General features: G+C 49.8%; 1 pseudogene; it reads left to right on the top strand.

The window, feature by feature from the left end:
• The first annotated feature begins 2419 nt into the window (after positions 1 to 2419).
• LOC126532555 (5S ribosomal RNA) lies at positions 2420 to 2538 on the top strand (annotated as a pseudogene).
• The last annotated feature ends 3508 nt before the right edge of the window (positions 2539 to 6046 follow it).

The following is a 6046-nucleotide window of genomic DNA, read 5'->3' as shown; positions in this document are numbered from 1 at the left end:
TTGTGCTATAAGTGTAGCCTGTTTTGTGGGCACAGGTTCGCCCAATAAAAGCTAGCTTTGTATTCCACCGTACTGCTTCTTTCGTCACCGTCACTACCACGTGACAATAGTATCGCACGTGCGTTTGTTGAACACTACGAAAATCTGTTCGCATTTAGGCAGGTGGACCTAGAATGGTTTAAGACGAACTTCTTGAAAAGAATGCCTCAACTGACTGAAGAAAGAAAAGTTGCATTAGAAACGCCGATAACTGTTTTTGAAGTGGAACGCGCAATTGACAATTTGAATCTTGGCAAGTCACCGGGCCGTGATGGGCTTTGCGCTCTGTGGTACAAGCGGTTTAAAAAGGAATTGTCAGCAGTACTTGTAGCAATTTTTAACGAAGCGTACGATGGTAAGGCGTTACCGCCTTCTTTCGGTCAATCACACACGGTGTTGATTCCGAAGTCAGAGGATGTAGATAAGTTGAAAAGTGTAACATCATACAGACCAGTAGCACTCACAAATGTAGACTATAACATACTAATGAGTCTTAGCAGCTAGAATTCAGTCGGTTGTTAAAGACATAGTCGGCCCACACCAAACGTGTGGAATTAAGGGTTGCACTATAGCGACGAATGTTCCCAAGATGAGCTCAGTTCTTGAATGTTGTGACTCCCTTGAAGCGTGTGTGGCCATACTTCAGTTGGATCTGGAGAAGGCATTTGATTGCGTAGCGCATGCTATTTTGTTTGCAATGTTGGAACACATTAATGCCGGATCCGTCATCACGGATGGTGTAGCTCTGGCGTATCGGAACTGCTCTACCAGACTAATTATTAATAGGGGCCCCCAATTCTTTCTTAAAGTGCAGCGTTCCGTGCGTCAAGGCTGTCCCATCAGTCCACTTTTGTTTTGTATATATATTCAAACCTTATGTTTGTCAATGATAGAAAATAATTCCATCCGTGGTTTTCGTTTACAATCTTCAGAGGTAAAACTGCTCGCATATGCCGCTGATGTGGCGGTATGTTGTATTGACTACGAAGGCATTGAAGAATCCATTCGAAGTGTTAAATTTTTCAGCGACGTTACAGGAAGCCGAGTAAACTGGGGAAAGTGTCTGGGGTTTTGGCACGGCGTGTGGCCGTTCACCCCGGGCATTTTTGCCAATGTTGTATGGCAGAAAACGCCTGTGAAGTACCTTGGTGTGCCACTTGAGTTCTACAAAAATTATAATGACTACTGCCAGCAACAAGCAGAACTCTTACGCGAAAAGGCGAATGCTTGGAGGGCGAATTATCTCTCCATGTTTGCGAGGGCAACCGTGTGTAACATGTTTTTTGTGGCTAAACAATGGTATGCGATACAAGTGATGCACTGTTCTAGGGTAAATGTGCAGAAACTTCATAGGGGTTTTACGACCTTTGTGTGGGGATCGACGTGGGAAAGGTGCAGTCACACAAATTTGTTCAGGAGTGTAAAGTGTGGGGGACTTGGACTGGCACACCTTTTTCTCAAACAATTAATACATTTTTCTTTTTTCGCGAGGTCAGCGACCCATTTCTTCAAACTGTGTGCCAGGCCAGATTAGGGCGACTGCTACCTGAATATGTTATTAGCACGCAAGTCCTGACGGGGACGGCAGAAGGTTATTTTCGGGAAGTAGTAGCGAGTGTGCGATTTTTGAGTGTACGTTTTTCTAGTGATTATTCGTATTCTGTTAAAAAGAGGAAACTGTATAAAGCCTTACGTGATATAATGTTGCCAATCCCGTTGTACAGGGTCATATACAGTGCAGGCCTGAGTCACAACGTACTCAAACGGGTTAAAAGAATGCAAGTAGCACCAATTGCAAAAACTTTCTTTTTCAAACTGCAAACCGGAACTCTCCACGTAAGAACCTTCTTAGAGGAATGTGGGTTTTATATGCCATGGTGATCTCGCTGCATGATTTGCAAAAAGCGGGAAACGATCGACCACGTTTTCCTTCACTGTTGGGAAGCGGTGTTCTTCTGGGATGTGTTGCAGAGGACAATCAAAAAAGAATTCCCACTAGACACGCATGGAATTAGGTACCTAGCGATAGACAACGAAGAAGGAGTACCTTTCGAACTAATCATGCTGACAGGCCTGCAAAGTATATGGCGCTCAAGAATGGCTGGCTTCTACTGTGAACCGGATGCAAGACCAGCAAGGCTGTACTTTCGAGACAGCATTGCTCGGTTAGTAGAAGTGGGAAAAACAAAAGAATGTCTTTCTCCCTGGGTAATCAGGGTAGAACCCTTAGCCACACTAAGGGAATTTCAAGTGACAACGTCAATCAGAACACTACTGATGGCTTTTCGCTCAATCTGTTGACAAATTGTATGGTAACCACGGCTTGACTTTTCATGTGTTGTAATTGTATTGTTGTTGCAAAACCGGTAATAAAGAAAAAAAAATAGGCCATACCATGCTGAATACGCCGGTTCTCGTCCGATCCCCGAAGCTAAGCAGCATTGGGCTCGGTCAGTACTTGGGAGGGCGACCACCTGGGAACACCGAGTGCTGATGACGCCCTTCTTTTTTTTTTTTTTATTGCGCGCTTCTGTGAATTTTTTTTCTTTCACACTCACGTGTCGGTGGTTGCATTTACTGTTACGTTCAACTGGAGTAGCCTGCTGGTAGAGCCAACGTCGAAGTGCAAAAACAACATGCAGGCCACTAGGCGATTGTACGCGAAGTGACGGTGGTAACCGGTATAAGTAATGGTGCAAAATTTAGTCGCACAAACTGCTAACCGTTTACCTATTACACCCGTATCCAGCTCAATGACAATCAATAAATTGGCACATTGCTAGCGCCAAACGTGGGCTGCAGCGAACGCAAATCGTTGCGCTCGCCCTCTTGTTTTTGTGAGCACGACTAGCACGCACGCATGCAGCGAACAACCACAACAAACGGAGAAATCCACGTACACGACGTGTGCTTGTATTGTCCACGGAAAGACTGCCGCGTATGTGCTGTAGCAATACGTTCGGCGAATGCACATAGCACCATACAGGTGCAGTCGTAAGCATAGCATCCCTGCCATCGGCCATACCCATGCGATTCTACTTCCTGACGCGCGAGCGAACGGACGCAGGATCATGAGCTCCGCTGGAGCGGCGTTGGCGGCCCTTGCCGGCCGCGGAACAGGAGCAGCGTCGAAGACGAAAAGGACAATGAGATCGTGCTGCCTATTCTGCTCACCGGTCGTGCTGTTTTAAACACGTTGTTCTTGCACGGCGACGTGCGGGTGAGGCCCTACAATGTCGAAGATTTCCGAGACGCCCTCGCCAACGCTGGTGTGCTCCCCGAGGTCGTGGCGTTGGGAGCGTACCAGTTCAACCATGTGTGGGTGGTGATGTTCAACAGGGCGGAAGCCACAAGGAAACTGGCTGCTTTCAAGGAGCTGCAAGTTAAAGGCCGCCGCTGCATTGTTATTGACCCTGAGGACCAGCAGATTAAACTGCGCCTGCATTGGGTGCTCCACGGTGTGCAAGATGAAGACATCCGGACTGCTTTTGCGGCGTTCGGGAACGTAACCGAGGGGACGCGGGAGCGTTGGCGCGTCCAAGGCATGACAGAGAAGGGCTCACCCACGAGAACCGTGCTGCTCAAGCTGAAGCCGGGAATGAAGGTGGACGACCTGCCGCACCACGTTCGAGTCGCCGGTGAGTTGGCCCTTGTGGTGGTATCCGGGCGGCCGATGCAGTGCCGGCGCTGCCATGGCACGGACCATGTTCGCCGTGACTGCAAGGTGCACAGGTGCTCGAAGTGCAGACGCTACGGACACGCGGACGCTGACTGCGTCCGTACCTACGCGTCGGCTACCGGGCTGGGAAAGACGGACGAGAACGCAGAACTCATGGACGTCGTTGAACCCGAGGATGCAGCGAGGGGAAGGGACGAGGCAGGCAAGCAGACGGGGCCACTCGACTCGTCATTGTCTACCGGCGGAGACGCACTCACTGGGGATGGTTCAGCGAGCCAACAACCAGCGGATGACTTGCCTAGGTCAAACGAGACAACCGGAAAGGATGGGGAGAACACTCCGGAGCCCAAGGTCGTCGAGCCCAAGGGTCCGAACGAGCTGCAACCGGACAAGAGTGGTGCCCGCACGCCGACCAGCGTCTCCGCTGCGGCGAAGCGTTCCCACGCCCAAACCAGCGCCGACGGTGACCAAACGGCGGCGCCTGGAGCCGAGGAGCACCCGGCAAAGCCGCCTCAAGGCCGGCGTTCATCGTTTCGGCCGCGCCCCAACGTTTCGGTAGACAAGCGTGCCGGAAATTCGGAGTCCCTAGGACACGCTCATGTTCTTCCGCCGGACCGCACTGGCGGCGATGGCGCCGTCTAGCCTCGTGCTAGACGCGAGAGGTAAGCACGATATTGCCGGTCTCTTCTCCTATTCTTAAAATGGCTCGAACGTGTCCGTTGAAAGTCGCTACTCTATATGTTCGAGGACTGGCAGGGAAAAGAATGCAAGGCCAGCTTTACCGGCTTATAACGGAGCACGACATTGATGTGCTAGCCGTACAGGAGACGAAAGTCGATGGTGAAGAAGAGACCGGCGTTATGGTGCGGCGTTTCACGTCTAGGTTTTCTGCCGTAGTCAGTCATGCGGTGGGCTCATCCGCTGGCCGTGTACTTTTTGTTAAGAAGTTGCCGGGGCTAGAGGTGCATGCAATTTATTCGTGTGTGTCGGGCCGGTGTGTTGTCGTCGATGTTTCGTTCAGCAACAACGAGTGGCGTACTGTGTGCTTGTACGCGCCGCATAAGGTGGATGAAAGGGCTCAGTTTTTGCACCGCATTGAAGAGTGTCTATGCAAGGGAAGACAGCTCATAGTAATTTGCGATTTCAGCTGTGTCCTCAGTGCGCGGGATAAAACAAGCATTCGTGGGTTTAGAGACAACAGCACTGAAGTGTTGTCGAGAATTGTAGAGAACTGGGACCTTGAGGATGTGGCAGAGTGCGTCGAAGGAGCGCGTGCTGTGAAGTACACACGGTTTGAGGGCTCTAGCCACGCACGGCTCGACCGCATTTATGCGTCTGTTGACATCCTTCCGGAATGTAACAGTTACGAAGTAGTGCCAGTGTCGTTTTCCGACCATTGTGTAGCTCAGTGCTGCATAGGAATTCCAAAGCAAAGTAACGGTTTCTCATGGGAAACGTGGAAATTGAATAGCAAGCTCCTTCAGGATGAACCGTTTAACCGAGCAGTAAGAGAAGAAATAAGGAAAATAAACCCCAGTAAAAACCTTCACGTATGGCAACAGTGGGAGCTAAGTTAGAAAACCCTAAAAATAAAGGCAATAGAGAGGGCTAGCTGCATTCGTTACGCAGAGAAACAAAAAGAGACCGAGTTAAAGACGCTTCTTCATAAACTGCTCAGGCAGGAATCTCAGGCAGCGGGCAAATGGATAGAAGACATAAGAAAAGTGAAACAACAGTTAGAGCGACTTGAAGAGCAACGGTATCGGGGAGCCCTGGTGAGGGCAAGGGCTGAAGACACAGCTGCAGGTGAAGCGCCTTCGAAACGAGCGCTAGGGTTAGAAAAAGCACGTAATAGTCGGATTGCCATTTTACAGATTGACCTCGAGAAGGCTTTTGATTGCGTGGCTCATGAAATCTTGTTTGCCGTTTTAGACTATGCCAATCTCGGATCTGTAATCTGCGAAGGGGTCGACCTGGCGTACCGTAACTGCACGACCAGATTGATCGTGAATAAGAGTTTGGGGGCTCCCATTAGGCTGCAACGTTCTGTGCGTCAGGGCTGCCCCCTCAGCCCTCTGTTGTTTTGTATCTACATTGAAGCCCTGTGTATGAGATTGATAGAAAACAATAGAATTACGGGATTTAAGCTTCACGAAGTTGAAGTGAAGCTGCTGGCTTATGCAGATGATGTCGCTGTTTTTGCGGAGGATCAGGAGAGCATAATTGAGGCTGTCAAATGTGTCCGTAAATTTAGCCATGTCACTGGTAGTGGAGTTACCTGGTCGAAGTGCCTAGGCCTCTGGCATGAATCATGGCCAACGAAGCCAG

Source organism: Dermacentor andersoni, chromosome 4, assembly GCF_023375885.2.
Source record: "Dermacentor andersoni chromosome 4, qqDerAnde1_hic_scaffold, whole genome shotgun sequence".
Classification (NCBI taxonomy): Eukaryota; Metazoa; Arthropoda; class Arachnida; order Ixodida; family Ixodidae; genus Dermacentor; species Dermacentor andersoni.
This window is presented reverse-complemented; position numbering and strand designations above follow the sequence as displayed.